Here is a 26,632-nt window from a genome sequence, read left to right as displayed (position 1 = left end):
GGGAGATAAACTCTCAATGCAGCTAGTGCTGGGCCTGCCTGCGTGCTGCGTGCTACCTGCTACACGTGCTGAGCATTGCACAGGAGTCTGCTCTTTTCTTATTCCTCCCTCCCTCCCTCCCTCCCTCCCTCCCTCCCTCCCTCCCTCCCTCCCTCCCTTCCTTCCATCTTCTCTTCTCTTCTCTTCTCTTCTCTTCTCTTCTCTTCTCTTTTCTTTTTTTTTGGTTTTTCGAGACAGGGTTTCTCTGTGTAGCTCTGGCTGTCCGGGAACTCACTCTGTAGACCAGGCTGGCCTCGAACTCATAAATCTGCCTGCCTCTGCCTCCCAAGTGCTGGGATTAAAGGCGTGCACCATCACCGCCCGGCCCTCTATTTTTTATTTTATTTTATTTTTTTGATTTTCATAATAACTTGAAGAAGCTTTTGGTTTTTAAAATTCCTTTTTAGGGGCCGGAGAGATGGCTCAGCGGGTAAGAGCACTGACTGCTCTTCCAAAGGTCATGAGTTCAAATCCCAGCATCCACATGGTGGCTCACAACCATCCATAAAGAGATATGACACCCTCTTCTGGCATCTGGAGACAGCTACAGTGTACTTACATATAATAAATAAATATTTAAAAAAATTCCTTTTATAGGCTAAGCAAGAAATAATAGGTAATAGTTGATGATAAATTTGTATTCAGGCAGTCTAGTTGCAAAGCCTGTCTTCCTAATTTGTGCATTGTATGCTAATGAACCATGGAAGCCTGGTTTGGTTGTATTTGTTGTTTTGTTTTGAGACATCTTCTTTCTGGGTCAGATTAGTGTTGAGTTTGAGATCTCCTGACTTCCTCCAGAGTGCTGGGACTACAGGTTTCTTCCACGCACCTGGTTCATGGACAACTTTGTTCTATTTATTCTTGATTCAGGCTGGGGAATTTAACTTGATTGACTAAACAGTGGGAAACCATCAAAGGTCTTAGTGTTGTAGTGAAAACTGTAGGATGAGAAGCCCTTTTGTGAAGTACTGGACCAGTGCAGGGATAAAGGGAAGCGATGGAGCCGTGTTGTTCCTCCCTGCTCTTTAGATCAGATGCTTCTTGAGGGCTGGGCCAACTGTTGCTCCTACATTCTGCCTTTGTCTCCATTGTCTACCTATTGTGTAATCTAGCATATTTATTTACTTTAAAATTTTCTGATCTTTTTCTATTTTATTCTAAAAATATGTACGGTGGGTGTCTAGGAGCTCAACAAATATTTGCTGAGTTAATTAATAAATCTCTAGACCTGGAATAGACCTCATCAAATCAGAGTGTGCCTTGTTCTTGCCGAGCAGAGGATCTGAGTTTGATTTCCAGCACCCACATTAGGTAGCTCACAACTGCCTCTAACTCCATTTCCAGGAGATCTGACAGCCCTCTGAGCTCCTTAAACATGCATACATAAATAAATAGTAACTAGTAAAATATTTTTAAATTAATGTCTAGAGGCTTATATGGATGACTACAGAAAGGGAATAAATCCTTTGGTGGAGCAATGGCAGCATGCAGATTGATAAGCGAAATTTTATATACATCACATAATTAATTGAGAGGGGCTTTCTATTCTGTATCATTTAGAATAGTAGTAATCAGCTAATATTATTAACTTGGATCAGTTAATAATACTAATGATCACCAAATTTAAAGAACACTTAAGCTATACATCGATATTTATGTTCTGTAGATATCAAGGTCTAACTTCATCATTCCCAATATGCACACAAAGAGGCAACAAAGCATTCTCACTAGCCAGCTCATTTACTAATACAAACTTGTTGACTGTATACTCCATCATACCCATTTATTTACATGTTTTTAAAGATCAAATAGACTCTCATGGGAAGGAATAGTGAAGAGTTTGTGTATCAGATTATTTTTTTGGGAAGTTTTTCATTGGGTTAAGTCTTTTCCTATATTATTAATTTTTAAAATTATACTTGGTTATGAATTTTGTTGTGTTTGTGTATATGTGGAGGTCAGAGGATAACTTGTGGGAGTCTGTTTTCTCCTTTTACCATGTGGGTCACAGGGATTGAACTTAAGTCATCGGGCTTGGCAGCAAGTCTCTTTACCTGCTGAGCATCTCACAAGCTCCTTTTCCATATTTGTTCAATGTTTTATGAAAGTAACTCCATGGCCTTTCTATAAAATATAAACTTAAAGACTTTTTAAAGATTCATTTATTTTATGTATATGATGAGTACACTGTAGCTGTCTTAAGATCCTCCAGAAGAGGGCATTGGAACCCATTACAGATGGTTGTAAGCTGCCATGTGGTTGCTGGGAATTGAATTTAGAAATTCTGGAAGAGCAACCAATGCTCTGAACTGCTGAGCCATCTCCAGTCCCAGATTTGAAGAACAGTTGGAGAAATTCAAAAGTACCATTGTTTCCTACTGAATGCCAGCAATGCTGGGAAAATTTTAGGTAAACTGCATTTTACTAGACTAAGAGAAAACCAAGGCTAGGTAGGGGCCATGGCACATGCCTGTAATCCCAATATTCAGGAGTTGGAGGCAGGGGGATTTCTATTTCCTACCCAGCCTAGCCTAGATAGTGAGAAGAGAGTAAGGCAAATCAAGTACTTCCCACAGAATGTATTTTTAAACATTGTGGATGTTAGCTAAGAGCATTATGTGTGCATATCAGTATTATATGAATTGACATAATAAGTAGCTATGATTGTTTCCTGTGAAGTAGCATCTTTGGGACTGGATATGTGATTCAGTGATAGAGTGGTTGTTTCAAATGCTCAAGGGACTGGCTTGGGTCCCCAGGACCAAGAAAACAAAATATGAATTATAAGTAGAAAGATTTGTGGTATATTTAATTTGTCAACATATGTGGAGATGATACATTCAAATATATTCAGATGAAAATAATTTTGTTGGGGCAGGGAATGTGACTAGTAGTCAGTATATGATGAATGCACTCTAGGCGTTGAGAGACATGCACAGTTAATAGTGTGCTTAGGCTCCAGTGTTCGTGGAGGACTTATTTCAGACCCTCTTGGATACCAAAACTCATAGATGCTCAAGTTCCCTATATAAAATGCTGTCTCATTTGCATTTAACCTCTATGTATTCTTCTGTATTCATGGAGTTATCTTTAGATTATTTATAATATGTAATACAATATGAATACTATGTAATAAGTTATACTGTATTTATAGAATAATAAAAAAGAAAGAATGAATACAAATGCATTTTTCTGCCTACTTTTTTGAATAATTTATGTTTATTGGAGTTTTGCCTGCATGTATGAGGGTGCCAAAAGTCTTGGAACTGGAGTTACAGACAGGTGTGAGCTGCCATGTAGGAGCTGGGAATTGAACCCCATGTCCTCTGGAAGAGCAGCCAGTGCTCTTAACTGCTCAGCCATCTCTCTAGGCCTCTATAATTTTAATGCCACATTCTCAGGTACAGAGGACCATAATAGTTTCTGCCTTCCATAAAAAGTTCATTTAGCAAGGTCCTGTGAACATAAGAGGGGAGAAAGAATCAGAGCACTTGGTAAAATAAAGCTGAAGAAGTTCCACAAGTTTGAAGCTATTCTGGACCACACGGTGAGTTCTGGTTCAACTCGACTGCATTACAAGACCCCCCCCCCTTTTTTTTTTTTTTGGTATTTTGGATTTGGTTCTTTCAAGACAGGGTTTCTCTGTGTAGCCCTGGCTGTCCTGGAACTCACTCTGTAGACCAGGCTGGCCTCAAACTCAGAAATCCGCCTGCCTCTGCTTCCTAGAGTGCTGGGACTACAGGAGTGCACCACCACCGCCCGGTGATAAGACCCTTTTTTGATACCAAACAACACAGGGGTGTAGCAATTCAGAAAACTACATCACATTTTGGATAGTTAAGGAGAAAGTTTTATGAAAAAGGTGGTATATTGGTTTTCTTGGGCTTCAATTATAGAGAAGCAAACTCAGTGACCTAAAATACCTAGAGTTTAGTCTCTTATAGTTCTGGAGGCTGAAACCTAGGCTAGACTCTGAACTTAGAATGCCAACAAGGCATGGTTCCTCAGAGTTTGGGTACAATCCTTCTACCTTTTTCCCTCAGCCTTAGAATGCCAGGATTAGAGGCTTGTACTGCTCTTCTTCCCACCTTACATCAGTTTTTGGTGCTCCTTGTTTCCACCACATCATTCTAGTTTCTTCCTTTGTTGTCATGTGTAGCTATCCCAGTGTCTCCAGTGTCTATGTCCAAATGTCCTTAAAAAGATAAGAATCAATTGGATTAGAGCTTTCTCATCCTAACTAGTTTCCTATTTCAAATTAATCCTTTTTCTGAGAATAAAGGCTTAAATAGATTTGAGGACACAGTTCCTCTTTGTTTTGTTTTGTTTTGTTTTGTTTTTCTAGACAGGGTTTCTCTGGGTAGCTCTGGCTGTCCTGGGACTCACTCTGTAGACCAGGAAGACCTCGAACTCAGAGATTCATCTGTTTCTGCCCCTGAGTGCTGGGACTAAAGGCATGTACCACCACTGCCTAGTCACAATTCATCTCTTAATAGGCAGCATTTGAGATGACATAGAACTATTAAATTAAAATTTTCTAAATAAGCCAGCAAGATAACTTAGTAGGTAAAGGTGCTTGCTGTTTTCCACAGACTTGTCTTCTGACCTCTACATTTGCACCATGGCATATATGTCCCACACACATCGTGAACATACATACACACACACATACACAGAGTCAAAATTTTGACTAAATGAATGAGAGAGTAAGATTGCAACAAATGATGAGGTGAAACAAGGGAATGCTGGATGTCAAGAAGTTTAAAGTTATTTAGGCAATGGAATGGTGAGGTGTCTGTTTGCTGGTATATTGAGTTATGGAGATGAAGCCAGAGCAGTTTGTTGGTGGCATGGGTACCAGGTCTAGGACATTTGCATGATGGTGACTTTGGTAACTACAGTGTTTGTGAGCAGGATGCCACTGCAGAGTTTTTGTTTTATTTGTTTGGTTTTTGTTTTTCTTTTGAGACAGGGTTTCTCTGTGTAGTCCTGGTTGTCCTAGAACTAGTTCTGTAGACCAGGCTGGCCTCAAACTCAAGAGATTGACCTGCCTCTGCCTCCCAGGTATTGTTTGTATTACTCAGTAACAGTATTGATGCACTTTTAGTCATGTCTGTGTATCTTCACTTTTAGTGGATGTAAAATAATGAATCTTGTTATCTTGATATATTTGATGTTTAAGTGTTTCTCAGTTTGTTTTTATTTCTGTTCTGAATTGTATTTTTGTAACATCTGTTTATAAGCCCTTCCTATTTTTCTGTTAGACCATATTCCCTAAAGTGAGTTAAAGCTAAGTGAGTTAGGACTAAGGATATTAATTTTTTGGCCACATTGTCATATTATTCCTTAGAATGATTACCAGTTTCTATTGCTGCTAGCTACTAGTTAATATTGGATTCTATAATTTTGTTTTACTTGTAGCACAGTTGCAATATATCACAGTTTAGCAGGGGACTGGGTGTTGCTTTAAATACTTTGTCATACAAATTTTCATATACACAAAACCTAAATAGTGCCTGCCATCTCTGCTCAACATGCTGCTATATTCCTTTTCTTTTAATTTTATTTTGTATGTGCATTGGGCATTGGTGAAAGGGTGTCAGATGCCCTGGCACTAGTGTTATAGGCAGTTGTGAGCTGCCATGTAGGTGCTGGGAATTGAACTTGGGTCCTCTGGAAGAGCAGCCAGTGCTCTTAACCACTGAGCCATCTTTCCAGCCCATTGCTATATTCTTAATGTGTTAAACCACACAAAAATAAAGACATCTTAGGCAAGAGAGGAGCTAGATGGCTAAGCTGTTCAAGGATAGGCTCACAACCAAAAATAAAGACATTTTGATACTATGCCACATCTCTTACAAATATAAACATCTTTTTTTCCCTCTTAAATAATTGTTTGGTTTTGATTAGAGAAGTAGATTACTTTAAAAATCATTTTAGGCCTGGCAAGATGACTCAGCAGGGAAGGTACTTGACACCAAACCTATGACCTGAGTTTGCACCCCAGCACCCACCTGAGTTTGCACCCCAGCACTCCAGTTAGTTGGAAGGAGAGAGCCTACTCTCAAAAGTTACTCCCTTCACAATAGCCACACAAAATATAAAGTATGTTGGGGTAACTTCAACCAAACAAGTGAAAGATCTGTATGACGATAACTTCAAGTCTCTCAAGAAAAGAATTGAAGCTCTCAGAAAATGGAGAGCTCTCCCATGCTCATGGATTGGCAGAATTAACATAGTAAAAATAGCCATCCTACCAAAGACAATCTACAGATTCAATGCAATCCCCATCAAAATCCCAACACATGGAAATCCCAAAGACATGGAAAGAGCAATTCTCAAATTCATCTGGGAAAGCAAAACACTCAGAAGAGCAAAAACATTTCTTAACAATAAAAGAATTTCTGGGGGAATCACCACCCCTGACTTCAAGCTATACTACAGAGCAATAGTGATAAAAACTGCATGGTATTGGTACAAAGACAGATCTGTTGATCAATGGAATAGAATTGAAAACACAGAAATAAAGCCACACACTTACAGACACTTGATCTTTGACAAAGAAGCCAGAAATATACAATGGAAAAAAAAGAAAGCATCTTCAATAAATGGTATTGGTCTAACTGGCAGTTTATATGTAGAAAAAAGAAAATAGATCTATATTTATCACCTTGCAAAAAGCTCAAGTCCAAATGGATCAAGGACCTCAACATAAAACCAGATAGATACACTGAAACTAATAGAAGAGAAAATGGCAAAGAGTCTTGAACTCATTGGCACAAGGGGAGATTTCCTAAACAACTCCAGTGGTTTATGCTTTAAGATCAAGAATTGATAAATGGGACCTCATGAAACTGGAAAGCTTCTGTAAGGCAAAGATAATAGTTAATAGGACAAATTGGCAGCATATAGAATGGGAAAGAATCTTCACTAGCCCCATATCTGATAGAAGGCTAATATCCAAAATATATAAAGAACTCAAGAAACTAACCACCAAAAAATCAAACAACTCAATCAAAAAAAAAGGGGGGGGGGAGGGTATAGAACTAAACAGAGAATTCACAACAGAAGAATCTCCAATGGCTGAGAAGCACTTAAAGAAATGTTCAGGGTCCTTAGTGATCACAGAAATGCAAATCAAAACAACCCCGAGACTCCACCTCAATGTTGGCAAGGATGTGGAGAAAGAGGAACTCTCCTTCATTGCTGGTGAGATTGCAAACTGGTACAACTACTCTGGAAATCAATCTGGAGATTCCTCAGAAAGTTGGAAATAGATCTACCTGAAGATCCAGCTATACCACTCTTGGGCATATACCCAAAAGATGCCCCATCATGCTACATGACCACGTGTTCTACTATGTTCATAGCGGCCTTGTTTGTGATAGCCAGAAACTGGAAACAACCCATATGTCCCACAACAGAAGAATGGATACAGAAAATGTGGTTCATTTACACAATGGAATACTATTCAGCTATTAAGAAAGAGGACATCCTGAGTTTTGCAGGCAAATGGATGGAACTAGAAAATATCCTGAGTGAGGTAACTCAGACCCAAAAGAACATACATGGTATGTACTCACTAATAAGGGAATATTAGCCAAAAAAAAAAAAAAAAAAAAAAAGCACAGAATACCCAGGATACAGTCCACAGAACTCAAAAGAGGTTACAAGCCAGAGTCCAGGTGAGGATGCCTCAATCATATTGGGACCGAGAAGAAAGCAATCACAGCAGGGGGAAGGGAGGGAGGGGACCTTGGTAGGAATGGGGACAGGAAGGGAGGGAGGGGAACACGATCAGGTACTGGGTAGGAGTAATAGGACTGAAGTCCTGAGGGCCAGCAGAAAGAATAGAAACAGGCAACCTCTGGAGGTAGGAGGCGGGGACCCTCCAGAATGCACCAAAGACCTGGGAGGAGAGAGACTCTCAGGACTCAAAGGGAGGGACCTTAGATGAAATGCCCTACAGTGGGGATGAGGAACTTGTAGAGCCCACCTCCAGCAGGAAGACAGGGCATCAAGTGAGGGATGGGGTTGTGTCTCACAGTCAAAAACTCTAACCCATAATTGTTCCTGTCTGAAATAACTACAGGGACAAAAATGGGGAAAAGCCTGAGGAAAAGGAGATCCAGTGACAGGTCCAAATTGGGATCCACCTCAAGGGGAGGCCCCAAAGCCTGACACTATTACTGAGGCTTGGTGGGCTCACAAAAAGGGGCCTATCATGTTTGTCCTCCAAAAGACCCAACAAGCAGCCAAGAGTCAGATGCAGATATTTACATCCAAGCAGTGGACAGAAGCTGCTGGCCCCTGTGGTTGAATTGGGGGAAAAGCTGGAAGAAGCTGAGGAGGAGAGCGACACTATAGGAGGACCAGCAGTCTCAACTAACCTGGATCCCTGAGATCTCTCAGACACCCGGCCACCAACCAGGTAGTATACACCAGCTGATATGAGGCCCCAAACATATATACAGCAGAGAACTGCCGGGTTTGGGCTCAGTCAGAGAAGATGCACCTAACCCTCTAGAGACTGGAGGCCCCAGGAAGTGGGGAGGGCTGGGAGGGTGGGAGGGTGGGGATATCTTTGTTGTTGAGATGGGGGAAGGTGGTATGGGATGTGGAATAGTCAGAGGGTGGACCGGGAGGGGGATAAAATCTGGACTGTAAAAAAAATAAAGAAAGAAAAAAAAAGAAAAAAAGGTTATTCTCTGACCTCTATATGTGTATTTGTATGTGCCTGTGTGTCCACAATTATAATAAGTAATATTTTAAAATTACTTACAGTTTTTTGGGTTTTTTTTGTTGTTGTTGTTAGTTTGATTTGTTTGCTTGTTCATTTTTGGTTTTGGTGGTGTTTATTTATTTTTCAGGACTGGGTTTTTCTGACAGCCCTGGCTGTCCTGGAACTCACTTTATAGACTAGGCTGGTCTGGAATTCACAGAGATCTATCTGGCTGCCTCTGACTCCTGAGTGCTGGGATTAAAGGCATGGGCTACCATGCTCAGTTTGAATTTTTCTTTTAATGCATGCATTATATGTTATATATAAATTGAGCCCTTACTAATAAAGCCCGAGCAGTGCTGGAAAGAGTGATGATCAAAACATCAGAGTCCACACCAAAAAGATTTTGGAAGATCTTGTAAACTTGAACATGTTGCTGGACTTTCAGTTCACTGACAGTCATCAAAATAATTCTCCTTTAGATTCATTGAGGGGAATTTCTTGAAAAGCATCCAAAGGAAATACTATCAACTGTACCGAATGAGGTGTAACCCCAGTGTAAAGCTTCATGTGTAAATTCAACAGGAAGCTCGTGACATTTAACTTTATGGAAAGAAATAGCCTCCTAACAAGGCCAGGCTCAGTAATGTTATCCAGTGTGTCAGGCTGAAAAGGGGCTTTACAGACAAAGAAGCGGTGTGCTGAGGAAATCCTATACCAATAAGTGATCGTTTGAACCTTGAAAAGAAGGGCAATTGTAATGTGATGACATTTTTTTAAGATATTTATTTATTTATTTATTATATATAAGTACACTGTAGCTGTCTTCAGACACCAGAATAGGGTGTCAGATCTCTTTACGGATGGTTGTGAGCCACCATGTGGATGCTGGGATTTGAACTCATGACCTTCGGAAGAGCAGTCGGTGCTCTTACCCGCTGAGCCATCTCTCCAGCCCTTTTTTTAAAAAAAATATTTATTTATTTATTTATTATATATAAGTGATGACATTTTTAAAAATGGGTTTTATCAGCCGGGTGTGGTGGCGCATGCTTGTAATCCCAGCACTTGGGAGGCAGAGGCAGGAGGATTTCTGTGTTTGAGGCCAGCCTGGTCTACAGAGTGAGTTCCAGGACAGCCAGGGCTACACAGAGAAACCCTGTCTCAAAAAACCAAAAAAAAATAAAAAATAAAAATAAAAAATAGGGTTTTATCTAAAACAACGACGTGGTGTATATCATCAGTTTTATGAGCAAATATGTATGGTACAAACCTGAATCTAAGCAGATAGTGCAGTAATAGACACTAAGTTTAGTGTCTTCAGAGTCTTGATTAGATCATTATATTAGGTGGATCACAATCAGATGATTAGAACGTCTCTGTTTGTTTAGGAATATGTTTTGGGGTTTGCATAGTTATGCCTAAGGGATTATGGAGAAATGGTTCTCCATGGCAGATCATATTTCTAGCTTTCTTTAAAGGTATTTTTAATCTTCCAGAGAGTTCAGTTTCAGCTCTATTAGTTATATTTTTTCAATTAGACTGATATAGCTTTGATCACCATATTCTTCTATGACATATCTAACAACCTTAACATACATGTCAAGCTACTAGGCTTAAATTTTGGTCCTCTATTGTTCAAGAACAATTTATTGGATTTATTTAGTACAATAAAAGGATAGCATATCATTCAAAGTTTACTCCTTGCTTTGAAGAGACTATCTTCTGTTGTATGTTAAATGAGCTTAGTTCACCTTTAAGAATTTCCCAGGCGGGCATAGTGGCATGCTCTCTTAGTTCTGGCACTAGGAAGGATCTTAGAGTTCAAAGCTAGCCTTATCTAAATAGTGAGTATCCAGGGCTACACAGAGAAATCTTGTCTCAAGGAAAAAAAAATTTTCTGTTCTCTCATAACCTTATGTCTTTCAAATTCTTCATTTTTTAAAAAATGTATTTTTATTTTATGAGTATGAGTGTTTGCCTACATATATGTATGTGTACTAGCCAGAGGGGGTATGGAATCTCATGGAACTGGAGTTACAGATGGTTGTGAACCACCATGCAGGTGCTGGGAACTGAACCCAAGTCCTATTAAGAGTAAGAGCTCTTAATTGTTGAGCTATCTCTCCAGCTCCTAATCCATATTTTAAGGAAATGTCCTACTACTTACTAATTGGTCCTGCAATGCTTGACTCTGATGATACCTCCCTGTTTGCCACATTGTCATTTTTTTTTTGAATGATCAAAGGGCTAAGGTGGTGATTTCCAGGTCTTTCTATTGTAAAAGTTGTATTTTTTTTCTTTTGTGGTTTCTTAGAAATGTGTATCTGAGAGAAGATATCATGCTAATTAGCTCATCGGCCTCATTTACTTTTCATCTTAGTTTGTTTGCCATTTGTTCAGTATGATGATGCTGTCCAAATGATGCACATAAGGTTGTGTTCAGTATAGCCAAAACTGTTGTATTGTTATTAAAGAGAGACTCCACTGTCAGGGGGGAGCTAAAGCAAGGCTGGGTGAAGAGGTTACACACAAGCACATGACAATATAATGGGAGAGATTTCTTTCGCAGGATTTTATGATAGTTTATGTCTGTCTTTATTAAAAGTGTGTGTGTGTGTGTGTGCGCGCGCGCGCAGCGCAGACACAGAAAGAAGGCAGTAGATCTCTGGAGCTGGAGTTATAGGAGGCTGTGAGTTGCCTGACATGGGTATCGGGAACTGGACTCCAGTCTGCTGTGAAAATAGCATGTACCCAACAAACTAACAACTGAGCCATTTCCCCAACTCTCTATCTGCTTTAAAACACACGCATGCCCACACACACACATACCATGCACGCACGCATGCACACACACATGTGCATGCACACATTTAAAGTTAAGAACTTTCATTTGTGGAGTAGAAGCAAAAAAACCCAAACAAACAAACAAACAAACAAACAAAAAAGCAAAACACCTTTTTGAGGCAGGGTCCCATGCAACCCAGGCTTGCCTCAGACTCACTGTATAGCTGGAATGACCTCACACATTGGATCTTCTTAAGTGCTGGGTTACACTCAGTACAGCGGTCTATGTGGTGTTGGGAATCAACTCAGAACCTCAACCATGTGATGTAGGTGCTCCAACCAACTGAGCTATAACATCCTTTAGAGTGTTATAGCCCCCTACAAGTACATTTTTAATTCATAAAAGGTCTTTATGCCTACCTAAAAGCATCTAGAATTTGTTTTTATTCTTTAGTCTCTAAGAGTTTTATTTGGCTGCCTTTAAAGATTTATTTATTTATCTTAAGTAGGGTTGTTAGCCTTCATGTGGTTGCTTGGAATTGAACTCAAGACCTCTGCTTGCTCCAGGCCTGCTCGCTCCAGGCCTGCTCACTCCGGCCTAAAGATGTATTTATTATTATATGTAAGTACACTGTAGCTGTCTTCAGACACTCCAGAAGAGGGCATCAGATCTCATTACAGATAGATGGTTTTGAGCCACCATGTGGTTGCTGGGATTTGAACTCAGGACCTTCAGAAGAGCAGTCAGTGTTCTTAACCACTGAGCCATCTCTCCAGCCCCCTATTTGGCTGCCTTTTACATAATAATACTTTTATCAATTTTAAGTAACCATTTTATCATGCTTATCATTTTTCGTATTTCTTTTGTTTTACAAATTATACTTAAAGGTTTTTTTCTTTTAAACTCTCATAGCAGTAGTTTATTGCAACAAACTGAACACCTGTCATATAGGCCTTGAAAACCAGCATCTCCTTTTCTCCAATTTACAGCTCCAAATGAATCATATGAGTTGAGTAGCGGAATGTGATTCTCCTTTGTTGTTGTTGTTTTGTTTGTTTGTTTTTGTTGTTGTTTTTAAAGAAAAACTCTTGCAAATCTCCTTCCTTCTTCTCCTTCTGAGATGTGTTTGCATATGGACACCACCACACCTAGCTATGACTCCCCCCCCCCTTAACCATACATTTCTTTCTAAATCTCAAAATAGTATCTAATTAAATTTTATTAGTGGCATATTATGTTTATGTGGTACTCAATGGATATTTCTGATTCTTTCCCATTATAAACAATCCTACATATTGTTAATGTATATGAATATATCTCCGTTTAGCTTTGGCTGTCCTGGAACTCACTCTATAGATAGACCAGGCTGGCTTTGAACTCAGAGATCTACTGCCTCTGCCTCCTGAGTGTTGGGGTGTATCACCACTGCCTTGGTGTTTATATATGCTTTTAAAAGTAGAGTTTTTCCAGCTTGCTGAAAGGAGCCTGATAGAGCTGTCTCCTGAGAGGCCTTGTCAGAGCCTTACAAATACAGAGTCACAGCCAACCATTGCACTGAGTGCAGGGTCCCCAATGGAGGAGTTAGAGAAAGGACTGAAGGAGCTGAAGGGGTTTGCAACCCCATAGGAAGAACAACACTATCAACCAACCCCCCCCCCCCCCCCCGAGCTTCTAGGGACTAAGCCATCAACCAAGGAGTATACATGGCTCTGGCTGCGTATGTATTAGAGGACATTGTCAGGCATCAGTGGGAGGAGAGGTCCTTAGTCCTATGAAGGTTTGATAGATGCCCCAGTGTAGGGGAATCGAGGGTAGGGAGGTGGGAGTGGGTGGATGGGTAGAGGAACACCCTCATAAAAACAGAGGGAGGGAGGATGGGATAGGGGGTTTCTGAAAAAAGGGAAAACCAGGTAAGGGGATAACACTTGAAATGTAAATAAGTTTAAATAAATAAATAAATAAATAAATAAATAAATAAATAGAAAAGGTAAATTTGTAAGTCAAAAGTATTACTGTGGGCTGGAGAGATGGCTCAGTGGTTAAGAGCACTGCCTGCTCTTTCAATTTAATTCCCAGCAACCACATGGTGGCTCACAGCCATCTGTATAATGGGATCTGATGCCCTCATCTAGTGTGTCTCAAGATAGCTACAGTGTACTCATATGCATTAAATAAATAATTTTTTTAAAAAAAGTAGAGTTTTTCCTTCTATAAATCTCCAAATATATATTTGTACAGTTTTAGTTTGAACAGAGATAATTTTTTGTCACAGTTCCCTACCCATTTACACTGGAAAAGAATAAATGTTTTGTTTATAGTCCTTGAGTGTTTTAAAACCTAAAAGGAGGGCTGGAGAGATGGCTCAGTGGTTGAGAGCACCGACTGCTCGTCTGAAGGTCCTGAGTTAGGATCCCAGAAAGCACACGGTGGCTCACCAACATCCATAATGAGATCTGATGCCCTCTTCTGGTGTGTCTGTAGATAGCTACAGTGTACTTACCTATAATAAATAAATAAATCTTAAAAAAAAAAAAACCTAAAAGGAACCTGAAAAATCTGTTTAGCTATAGCTCTGCCCTCTCTTTATATAACTTTAAAGAGTCTTTGGTTCATATGAATTACATTCTGCTCCAACTCATGCAATTTGATGAGAACAGGCCACAGTGAGAAGCCACAGTGAGAAGTCACACACACACACACACCCCTACACCTGCATGTGCAGCCTAGCTCTCTCTCCATTTCACAGTATGTGCTAGTGTAACTGGTGCTAGCCAAGTAGCCAAAGTCAGATGAGGTGGGACACACTTGTAACTCTAGCACTTTGAAGGCTGAGGCAGGAAGATTAAGAGTTTTAGGTAAGCCTGGGGTATACAGATAGATTCTGTCTAAATAAATAAACAGTAAATAAGCTGTATTTTCTGAATATGTACACTAGCTGATGTTACTATTTGAAAAATGAATACTAAGGTTAGGAAATGTTGCATAAGCTTCATTTCATTTCCATGTTTGGATGGTAAAGTAGCTGTAACAGGGAATGACTGTGAACTTGGGGCATCTGTGTTTCTATGTATTTGTTTCTTTGTTAGTTTTTGCAGTTGTCATTTATAAAATAATTTTTCAGAGTATTAAGTAAATACTAAGCTAAAATGTATGGTGCTGTCACCATATTTATAGTTTAAACCATATGAACTCTGATATAGAGTGTCTGGGCGAGCTAGGACAAGCAAGCTAGCCCATGAGCTGGTCCTTAAGGAAGTCCTTCAGGGATTCTGTTCTGGACAAGTGCATCCTGCCTTTCTCTCGCTCCCTCCTTCTCCCTCCCCCTTCCCTCTCTTTCTCTTCTCCTGTGTCCTTCCTCTTTTTCTATCTTTTGAGACAGAGTCTCAGTGTAGTTCACAGGCTAGCCTAGAACATATTGTGTGGTTCAGGCAATCCTCAGTTTGTCTGTGTTAATTGGAGTATAATATTCATTAAGAAAAGTGTACAAACCATGAAGATCGTGACGTTTAAAATGAATTTACATTTATAAGTAAATGTTATGCAGCTGTTTTGAAAATACCTTGAACATTCTTGCTAATAAAGTTTATTTACTAAAAACCACTGTACTAAGAGACTGTATATCTTTTACAGCTCTTTCTAGAATAAATTAACAGAAATAATGATAAATGGAATTTGGCCAATCATCAACATTTACTTAGACTCTATTTTGTGGGTTTATTTAGTCTTTTTGTCTGATGTTTCTCTCCTTCCTCTTTTTCTTTTCCCCTTTTGTCTAGGTCCTGGGAGGAATGGAGAGGGGTCCTACTGACTACCTTCTCTGAGAGTGGTCAGAGAGTTCTTAACAGGTCTGTCAATTATGTAGAATAAAAATAAAAGTTTGGTGTTTTTTTTTTTTTTTTTGAAAGACTTAGTTTCAACTAAAAGAATTGAATTACAAATAAACTTTAATTTTTTTTGTCAGCACTGGGAATTGAACCCAGTGCCTCATATGTGTTAGGCAGATACTAAACTAGGAACTGTACCTGAGTCCATAAGTATCCCTTAAAGATTTTTAAACATTTACGATGCGTGTGTATGTGTGAGTGCCATGTACCACATGTATAGAGGTTAGAGAGGGAGTTGGTACTCTCCTTCCACCACCTGAGGTTCAGGGAACTTGAACTCATGTCAGCAGATTTGGCAGCAAGAGCCTTTATCCACTGTGTCATCTCACTGACCAAACCTTATTTTAAAAAGAAGTTACTTTGAGCTCAGTATACAACAAAATATTTTGCTTTGGCAAGCTCCAATTGGCATGTGGTTAACTAATGAACTGTTTGATGCAAGAGCATTTGGCCATACCCAGGTCAGCCTGTAATCCCAGCATTTGACTGAGGCCAGATCATGAGCCTTGCACATACTAAGTTCAGGGCCAACCTGTGGTACACAGGAAGACCCTGTCTCAAAAAGTCATTACCAACAAAGCATTTAAGTTATCAGTTGTGTTGAATACATGAAATATGGATGAATTTTTTATTAGTTCCATAAGAGGAACCAAGACTAGATAAAGAGGTGAATTTCTTAGTTGTTTGTGGTTTTGGAAGGGAATAGAAACATAGATAAAACCTCCAAATTTTTATTTTATATATAAAAACACGGACATATAATTTACATGCTTATACATACCTCCCTACCCCACACCCTTCATTTGCTTTTTCTTTCGTTGTACTCAAGAGTTTGAATGCAAGGTCTTGCTCAGGCTAAGAGAATAACATCAGTCCTGAGATTTGCTTTTTTTGTTGATGATAATGATTGCAGGTGTTTGTTTTTCCCCTTTTTTTCCTTGCATGAGTGTGTGTGTGTGTGTGTGTGTGTGTGTGTGTGTGTGTGATTATGATCATTATTATTGAAGACAGGGTTTCACAAATGTTTCCTTGCTAGCCTTGAACATCCTAAGTAGACCATGTTTGGCTTTGAGTTCACTGTGATCACTGCCTTTGCTTCCTGAGTCCTGGGATTAAAGATGTATGCTATCACACCCAGCGATTTATATTTGATCACTTTTACAGGGTTTTAGAATTTGAATCATTAGAAAAACTTTTCCTGGGCTGGTGAGATGGCTCTGGACTGCTCTTCCAGAAATCCTGAGTTCAAATCCCAGCAACCACATGGTGCCTTGCAACCATCTGTAATGAGATCTGAAGCCCTCTTCTGGTGTGTCTGAAGACAGCTACAGTGTACTTACATGTAATAAATAAATCTTAAAAAAAAAAAAAAGAAAGACTTTCCTCTCTTGAAAGTTATAAATATTTTTTCTGTGCTTCTATTATATTAAAATATAGTGTTTCACTTATTATATGTGAAGTTTTTGGTCTGTTTGGAGTTATTTTATTGTATAGTGAGAGAAATGAATCAATTTTATTATCTTCTAGATAGCTAGTTACCTTGTTCCAAGATCATATAAGGAAAGTAAATCATTTTTATTCACCTTTATAAGATACTAAAATTTGAAAAATTCTATTAGTCTCCCATCCACTTTTTAAAATTTTTTATAGTAGTTTAAACTACTGAGAATATAGTGTGGGTCAACGTTTTTTAACTTACATGTATTGCATGTGTGTGTTATATATGTGTGTGTGAAAAGCCGAACACAGAACCAGTTTCTTCTAGAAGACAGAGAGGACTTTGGCTTTCTTGCTCTGTCACTCTCCGAGACCTTCTTCACCTGAGAAAAGGTCTCTTAGAACCTGCAACTAGACTGGTAGCCAGCAACCATGGTGATCGTTCTCTCTCTACCCCGCAGTGCTAGAGTTACAGGTGCACACATGGTCATGCCCAGCTTCTGTATGGGTGCTAGGGATTTGGATTCCAACCACTCTCACCCACTGAGCCAACTCCTCGGCCCCTCATAACATGTTTTAATCTGATGGGGCTTAATCCCTCTCTATAATCTGGTTTTTTTTTCAGCGTTTTCCTACAAATGTTAGAGTTAGGTTGTCATAAATATAAATTAGGAAGAATTGACACATAGGAATCTTTACCTATGAGGGTGTCATTTTATTCATGTCTTTAAAATTTTTTTGTCCTTTATTAAGTATTTTAAACCATTTTATATATACAAATATTTTGCCTGCATGTATGTATACCGTGTGTGTGCAGGGTGCCCTAAGAAGTGAGAAGGTAGCCTCATATCTGGAACTAGACTTATGGATGGCTGCAAACCACCTTGTGAGTGCTTGGGATTGAACATGTATCCTCTACAGGAATGACAAAGGCTCTCACCAACGAGCTCCTTCTTCAGCCCCCATCATAAGTATTTTAAGGTTTTCTTTTTATATTTTGACCTTTCTTTTTTTGTCAGTTCTTAAAGACTTTAATTTTTTGTCACTATTAAAAAGTGATCTTTCCCTACCTGTTGATGATTATATGGATAACAGTTGTTATTTTTTCTGTATATTAATTTTGCATTGTACTGCTTTGCTAAATTTTCTCATCTGTCTTTTGTTTGACTTTCAAGAATACAGTGTAGTAATAATTTTTTAAATTAATCTTAGTGGCAGGTTCACCACCGGCCTCAATGGTTTACATTCCCGAATGAAACACACCCACACACACACACACAGCCTTTATGTTTTAATATGCCTTAAACAGCACAGTCACTGGGCCACTGCCTAACCTCTACTGCTGATAGAATCTACCTTCCGCCGATAGTTCCGAGTTACTACTTACTAAATTTTATCTTTTATCTTGGCTGCCCTGGACCCAGTTGGGCAGCCCTCTGAACTGTGCCATCCTGGCTCCTTCACATGGTGGCCGTGCCTCTCTGTCCTGCACTCCTCTCAGACATGGCATCTCTCCTCCCTCCACACTGACCAGGCATGGCTTATCCTTCTTCTTCCTGCTTCTGGTCCCAAGCCCAGGAATCCTAAGACCCCACCTCTGTCCTCTTCAGCTATTGGTTTTATTTACCAATCAGAACGAACTGGGGGCATGTTCCCAGAAACTGCATGCAGATGTTCTCCTGCAAACAGTTTTTTTGGGGACCATAACTAGCATGGACCCCTATTCTCCTATGAAGCAGAGTGTCGATTTGTCTTTGTTGGCTTCTTTGTGTGTAATGTGCTTTATATATACAAGTACTCTGCCACAGAGTTATACGCTAGCTCTCCTGTCATGTTAAGAAAGCATTGTTTGAGGCTGGAGAGATGGCTCAGTGGTTAAGAGCACTGGCTGTTCTTCCAGAGGACCCTGGTTTGAGTCCAACATCCACATGGCAGCTCACAACTGACTGTAGGCAGTGCACAACTGTCTGTAACTCCAATTTCAACGAATTTGATGCCTTATTCTGGATTATATAGGCACTGCATACACATTGTGCATAGACATACATGCAGGCAAAACGCTCATATACATGATATAATAAACAAGAATGGAATACTTAGAAAAAAAGAAAATGTTGTATATGTTTTCAAGTTTAGAAAATTATCAAGAATGAATGATTGAGTCAGCCAGATGAGGTAGTCATATAATCCAGCTATGCTGTAGGCTAAGGCAACAGACTCAAGACTTGAAGGCTAGCCTGCATTGCACATTGCTAGCCAGCCCAAGATGATATGGAGGCACATACCTTTATTCCCAGTACTCAGGAGGCTGAGGCAGGTGCATCTGTTTATTTGAGGCCAGGCTGTGGTATGTACATAGTGAGTGCGACCCAGTCTCTAAATAAAGAAGTAAATTGCCACCCTAATAATGTCCTCTTCCAAATAAAATGCATCTATAAAACTCTAGATTCAGCCAGGTGATATGATAGCGCACACCTTTAATCCCAGCAATTGGGAGGCAGAGGCAGGCGGATTTCTGAGTCCGAGGCCAGCCTGGTTTGCAGAGTGAGTTCCAGGACGCTATACAGAGAAACCTTTTCTGGGGGGCGGGGGGGGGGGGAAACAACAACAAAAAAACCAAAAAACCAAAAAACCCTCTAGATTCAATACCCAATATTGTAGACAGGGGTATGTTACATTAATGGAGAAAATCACATAATATCTTCCCTCAGTTTTCTGATATGGAGTTTGCTTTGAATCCCAATAACAAACTTTAAAGTAGACCTGCCAAGGTCTATTTAAAATTTGATTTAGAATCTCATACATTGGTGTAATATTAAAAAAAAAATGGATCTGTAGCTTTCTGTCTACAGATTGTGTTGGCTTTGAGTATTTATATTTACTTCATTAAATGAATTGAGGGGCTGGCAAGATTGCTCATTCAGTAAAGGGGCTGCTAGTAATTCTCATTACGTGCATTTAGTCACTGGAACCCACCTAAAAGTGGAAGGAGATAAGTGACTCTCAGAAGTTGTCCTCTGAGGTCCATGTGAGTGCTGTGGCGTGAGTATATTCACATAGAATCAAAACCATAAATGCAATTCTAAAAAGCATTGAAAGGTTTTTCTGTATATGTGTGTACTCCAGAAGTGTCTTGTTCTTCATTAAGTTTGTATATGGTGCTGAGAGGGGTGAAGGGGATCCTGCAGGTGGTCATGGCAGGGGAATGAGTGTGAAGAAGTGAGAATGGAAAGTTGGTCCAGATTTACTTCATTAACCTGGATCAAGACTTTGGGGAGTCTGATGCTGTGTGGTGTATTCCCAACAAATTTAAACAGTATGATTTGGAATAGTTTTCCTGTTGTAATACAATCCTTGGTGCACAAGGAACAATTACATTGAAACTCAACTCAGGGATTGTGTCATTGTTTCCGAGAAGATGGGCTCTAGAGATAGGCTACCTGTACCAAGCTTAACGGTCTAAAGAAGGGTCTGGCCTGGTTTCCGTCATACAGACAGCATAGAGGTCATGTGTGCTATAAGCCATCTCTGGTGCTGGTTGTGGGCGCTTGGGGAGCCCCCTAGCCATAAGGATCATTTAGATTACTGCCTACCTTTGTTCCTGAGTTTATATTGGAACTTGCTATGGCCTGGCCCAACAGATAACACTGACCAGCAGCTAAATCACTTCAGATTCCCAGCTTTCTGGATGGAAAAACAGGTTTTGGGTCTTTCCCTTTGGAAAGACAATCCTGTGTGTGGAGCATTCCTGGTCTCCCTGGAGATCTTGGGCTAAAAAACCTTCCTGCTGTGCTCTCAACATAAGAATATCAAAACATTTATATTGTAGCTTGGCAGTAGCACATGCCTTTAATCGCAGTAGGCCAAGGCAAGTGGATCTTTGAGTTCAAGGCCGGGCTGGTCTACAGAGTGAGTTCCGGGGCAGCTAGAGCTACACAGAGAAACCCTGAAAAAAACAAAACAAAACAAAAATTTATACTATGATGAACAAAATCTTGGCCAAAATAGTCACAGTCAGCAATACTTTTTGTTTCTATTTTGTGTTGCTCTGGCCTGTTGTTGTCATTGTCCCTTTTTCTCCATAGTGGGGGCAGTAAAGGGTTGGTTTTTTTGAAATGGTTTTGTATGTACTCCTGGCTTTCCTAGAACTCAATATGTAGACCATGCTGGCCTCAAAAGGCATGTATAACCACTGCCAGGTGGTTGTTTTCCTTCTTTATTTTCTTAAGTTAGCTAGTTATATAACTTTAAAATATTCTTCCAATATAGAAATATTGGAGCTGAGCATGATAGCACATGCCTGTAATCACGCACATGAGAAGTTGAGACCGGAGGACTGCTGAGAATTCAAGGTCAAGAGGCACAGCCTGCCTCATATATTTTTTTTAATAATTTACCTGTTTAACTGTTGTTTTATTGGAATTTTTTTTTTACTGTTTTATTAACTTGAAACACTGCCTCATATTCTCTTTTCAGGCCTCAGATTCTCTTTGTTCCTAACTGGCCTTGAATTACTGATCTTCCTGCCCTGAGTGCTTCCTCCTTCCAAGTGCTGAGATTACCAGACAAAGCCACTGGGTCTGACCCTTTCTTAGTTTTTTGAGTAAGAGTCTTGAATCATAGTCCAGAATGGCCTTATTTGTGCCCTTCTTGCCTCTGCCTCCTGAGGGCTGATTGCAGGTGTCCCCATCAATGTCTGTTCTTCTTCTGCTTTCTAATTGAGTTCTGTTTTACTAATGCATTATTCACTTGCCTCCTTTTTAGCTCATTAGCTCACTCTAATGACTTTGTGACTTTGAGTTGGCTATTTAAGTTATTTACTTCCCCTTGTGTCTCATATAGGTATTTTATGACTTAATTTTCTTCCTCATTAATTTGCCTGTATTCTTGGTTTCCTAAAGTTGTATTAATTTATAGTTTTCTAGAAATATTGTATTTCTGCTTGGTATTTTTTTTCTTAACCTGAGTCCATAGGTTTTGCTGTTATTGTAAGATAGAAAGAATTCTGTTTGTTGGTTTTATTTTGAGGTAAATATTTAAGTGCTTTTTTTTTTTTTTTTTTTTTTTTTTTGGTTTTTCAAGACAGGGTTTCTCTGTGTAGGCCTGGCCGTCCTGGAACTCACTCTGTAGTCCAGGCTGGCCTTGAACTCAGAAATTCGCCTGCCTCTGCCTCCCAAGTGCTGAGATTACAAGCGTGCGCCACCACGCCCGGCAAGTGCATTGTTACTAGAGTATTTGAGTTCTCTATTGTTGTTTAAGATGTATTGAGATTTTTCCTTATGACTTAACTTTAAAAGTACCTTTTTCATTAATTAAAAAAAAATTAAACAATAGTTTTTGTTACTTATTAGCTACTAGTACATATCCATCTAAAGTTTCAAGATTATAAAAATCAATTTTGGGCCAGGCGGTGGTGGTGCATGTCTATAATCCTAGCACTCTGGAAGGCAGAGGCAGGTGGATTTCTGAGTTTGAGGACAGCCTGGTCTACAGAGTGAGTTCCAGGATAGCCAGGGCTACACAGAGAAATCCTGTCTCAAAAAAACCAAATCCAAAAACCCAAATAAACAAACAAACAAACAAATAAATAAAATCAATATTGAGTTCCTTAAGATAGTTTCTGAGGGTAGGGACACATGACCACCAAACCTGAAGGCCTAAGTTCAATCCCCAGGATGGTAGAAGTGAAAAGCTAATTCTTACAAGTTGTCTTTTCACCTCTGCACACTGTTACATATGTATGTATGTATGTAAGTATGTATGTATATATGAACACATTAAATAGCTATTTCAAGGCTGGAAAGAGGGTTCAGCAGTTAAGAGCACTGAGTGTTCTTCCAAAGGTCCTGAGTTCAAATCCCAGCAACTACATGGTAGCTCACAACCATCTGTAAAGAGATCTGATGCCCTCTTCTGGTGTGTCTGAAGACAGCTACAGTGTACTTAGATATAATAATAAATAAATCTTTTAAAAAATACATAGATATTTCAAAGATTTTAATCGGTATATAGCAATGACAGAATTATAATACCAAAGTTAAAGATGTTATAGTCTGATACTATCTTATTATTAAGATAGGTAATTTTTTCCTAAAGCATACCAAAAAAGTTAATTTTCCAGGTATAATTTGTATGTTTGACATAAAGGATACTTTAGAATTTAAACTAAAATTTTAATTAAAACTACAAGATATTGTGAGTAAATAAGAAAAATATTTATACTTTATGGATTTGAAAAATTGAAATTATGTAAGATATGAGTATTGTATTTAATGTAAATAGAAAATATTCTGTGGGCCTGGACAGATGCTCAGCTGTTAAGAGCTCTGGCTGATCTCCAGAGGACCTGGTTTGGCTTTCAGCACTGATATGGTGGCTCAAATACATCTGTAACTCCAGTGCCAAGGCATTTGACACCATCTTCTAGTCTCCATAGGCACCAAACACGCAAGTGGTACACACACACACACACACACACACACACACACACACACACACACATACATGTATGTATGTATGTGTGTACATATATATATGTGCATATATATATGCATATATATATATATATAAGCAAAACACCCACATACACAAACAAATCTTTTAAAACTTGTAAAAAGAAAAATATTTGTCTCCAAATATCTATACGCAGTTTACTTGTTTAATTTGGCAGGGTTAGGAATAAAAGTTTTGAGGGTGCTAGAAAGCCAGAATTCCCAGTTCTGTAATTCTTACATGTACATTCTACACATGGGATAAAGCATGTTTTAAGATTTCTAGTGAAAACTGATTTAACAATCTCTAGAACTTACGTATTGACTTTATTGTTCACATTTTTAATCTTATTTCTTTATAATACTGTTTTTTCTCTCTCTCTCTTACTTTATTTTATCCCTTTCTAAAAGAATTCTGATTTGGCTGCTACTTTGACATATAAGTTCTAAAGATGCCACCTTGCTTGGACTTAGAGGATGATCTGAATAAGTGATAAAAATTAAGACATTTTGGTAAGTGAAACTTTATGTAATATTCTTTTTTTTCAAGTCTACATTTTTGGCTTTTATTTTAAATTTGTTTCATATGTACTGTATATATTTTGTATTCTTGTATGCTGTACACCACATTCGTGAAGTTCCCAAGGAGGCCAGAAAAGGGTGGCAGATGCCCTGGAGCTGAGGTTACAGACAGTTGAGAACCTCCATGCAGGTTCTAGGAATTGATCCTGGGTTCAAGCCACAGCCGTCTCTCCTGATTTCTTTTCCAGCATATTTTCAGTATATAGAGAACCTATTGATTTATTTTCATTTGCATGTGTGCTTGTGGGTGCCTGTGGAGTCCAGAAGAGGATATAAAATCCCCTGTACCTGGAGTTCTAGGCAAGGTTGGGAGCCATCTGACATGGGAACCAGGCTTCAGTCCTTGCAAAGAGCACTTCACTGCTGAGCCATTTAACCAGCCCTGCGACTGGGCTTTCTAGGTTAATTCTGTATCCTTGATATTTTCTTGAAAATATTTACTACCTAACTCTTAAGAGTTACCTTGTAAAATTCTTAGTTTCTTTTACATATATGATCGTATCTGTAAGTGAAATGATTTGACTTCTGCCTTGCTTGTTTCTGTGCTTTTGATTTGCTACAGGCACTAGCTGGAGTGATAGGATAGCACATACTCTTATTTTATAATTTGCATACACCTTTCATTCCAGCACTTCAGAGGCAGAGGCAGGTGGATCTCTATGATGAGTCTGAGGCCAGCAAAGTCTACATAAGGAGTTCTTTTTTGTTGTTGTTTTTTTGGGTTTTTGGATTTGGTTTTTCAAGACAGGGTTTCTTCGTGTAGCCCTGGCTGTCCTGGAACTCACTCTGTAGACCAGGCTGGCCTCGAACTCAGAAATCCTCTGCCTCCTAGAGTGCTGGGATTATAGGCGTGCACCGCCCAGCTTACATAATGAGTTCTAAGACAGCAGAGCTACACAGAGAAACCCTGTCTCAAAATAGGCAAACACACAACAAAGAATTCAAGCACTATAGTCAATGTGACCAGAGGGTGAAGTGGGGCCGGAGTGTTGCTTAGGGGTTAAGAGTACTTGCTATTCTTGCAGAGAAGCAAGTTCATTTCCTAGCACCCACTCAAAACCATTGGATCCTCTGTAAGAGCAGTATGTTCTCATAACTGCTGAGCCATTTTTCCAGCCTCCGTATCTTACTTCTATTGTATGTGCATATCTTGTATGTGTGTATGTCACCAAGAGGTACAGAGGTTAGCAAACAACACACAGAGGTGCCTGGTTCTCTCTTTGCTCCACACAGTTTCTGGACATTAAATTTGAGTCATGAGGCTTGGGTACACGTACCTTTACACACTAACCCATCTCACCAACCCTCATTGTATGGTAGCCGTTTTTTTTTTTTTTTTTTTTTTTTTTTAAGGTTATATCCTTTTGGTTCAATTTTGATAATTCTTGTATTGAGTAAAAGACTGATTCCTTCTAGTTTTAACAAATTACTGGAAGTTTTTAAAAAATTCCTTAATGATCCTCTTTGAATTTCACTGCTTTAATATCTCCTTTTTAGTCTATGTAAGTATTATTATGTAATGTATATTATGTATGTGTACTTATCTTTTTTGAGGCCAAGTCTCTTGTATCCCAAACTGGCCTTAAACTCCCTTTTAACCAGGTGTGATCTTGGCTTACTGAGATCCCCCTGCTTCCATCTCCCGTGTGCCAGAATTAGAGGTAGGTATCACTGTGCCTGATTGTGTGATGCCGGGGACAAATCCAGGGCTCTGTGCATGTGAGGGAAGCAAGCTCTGGATCGACTGAGCTGCATCTTCAGCCTCCTAATTTTCTTAATTCATGACTGTTTATTTTGGTCAATTTGGTTATCTTATCAAAGGACTCTTTGTTTCATTAATCTTTTATAATTTTGTTTTAATCCATTTTATTAAAGCCTATCCTAACATTTATTTTATCTTTCCTTTTTTTTGGAAAAAAATGTTTAAACATTTGTTTACTGTTTGTGTTAATGGTCTTGGTGCGTGAGTGTAAGTCAGACAACTTGCAGTTTAATTCTCTCCTTCCATAACATGGATCTCAGGGACCAAGCTTGTTATCAAGCTTGTGAGCAGCCCTGCAACGCCAGGTCCTCTCGGCAGCCCTCTGAGCGTCAGGCTTAGAAGCATTTACTGCTTAGCCATCTCCCCAGTCTGTGTGATGACCCTCCATACTAATTTTGGTTTGACTTATTCTTGTTTTACTTTAATGACATATACCATTAAGTTATTTTTCTTTCTGTCCTGCTTTGAAATGGTTGCTAAATATCTACAGTTTTTAGGCAGTTTCAAAACTCAGTCTTTCTCCTGCAAAGCAGCATCTTTTTAGCCTTAAAAATCTTTATCAGTTTTATTTATTTACTTTATATTGTTAGAAATTTTTAAATGTAGCTGGGGAAGAAGTATAGTTATTTTATAAAGGACTTTCTGAGGCCGGGTGGTGGTGGCGCACACCTGTAATCCCAACACTCTGGGAGGCAGGGACAGGTGGATTTGTGAGTTCGAGGACAGCCTGGTCTACAGAGTGAGTTCCAGGACAGCCAGGGCTGCACAGAGAAACCTTGTTTCAGAAAAAAAATTAAAAAATTAAAAAAAAACACAATGATTTTCTGGGTGCTGTTATTTGGGACAAGAGCTTACTTCTGCAGCCCAGGGTAGGCTCAACTTGTAATCTTTCAAAGGGCTGAAGTTGCAGGTGTGCACTGCTAACAC

General features: G+C 39.2%; 1 protein-coding gene across 6 annotated transcripts in view; it reads left to right on the top strand.

Moving 5' to 3' along the window:
• Window positions 1–26,632, top strand: part of Ncoa6 (nuclear receptor coactivator 6) — an 80,684-nt gene that overhangs the window by 6,718 nt on the left and 47,334 nt on the right. For 5 of the 6 annotated variants that reach the window (XM_052184031.1, XM_052184030.1, XM_052184032.1 and 2 more), the window contains exon 2: window positions 23,773–23,874. The gene's annotated coding sequence lies outside the window, so the exon portion shown is untranslated. Of the gene's footprint in view, window positions 1–15,325; window positions 15,395–23,772; window positions 23,875–26,632 lie in introns of all 6 variants that reach the window. The other variant, XM_052184028.1, reaches the window with a different exon arrangement.

This window comes from Apodemus sylvaticus, chromosome 5 (genome assembly GCF_947179515.1).
Source record: "Apodemus sylvaticus chromosome 5, mApoSyl1.1, whole genome shotgun sequence".
NCBI classification, from domain to species: Eukaryota; Metazoa; Chordata; class Mammalia; order Rodentia; family Muridae; genus Apodemus; species Apodemus sylvaticus.
Note: the sequence above shows the minus strand (reverse complement) of the source record. Positions and strands in the feature narration are given on the sequence as shown.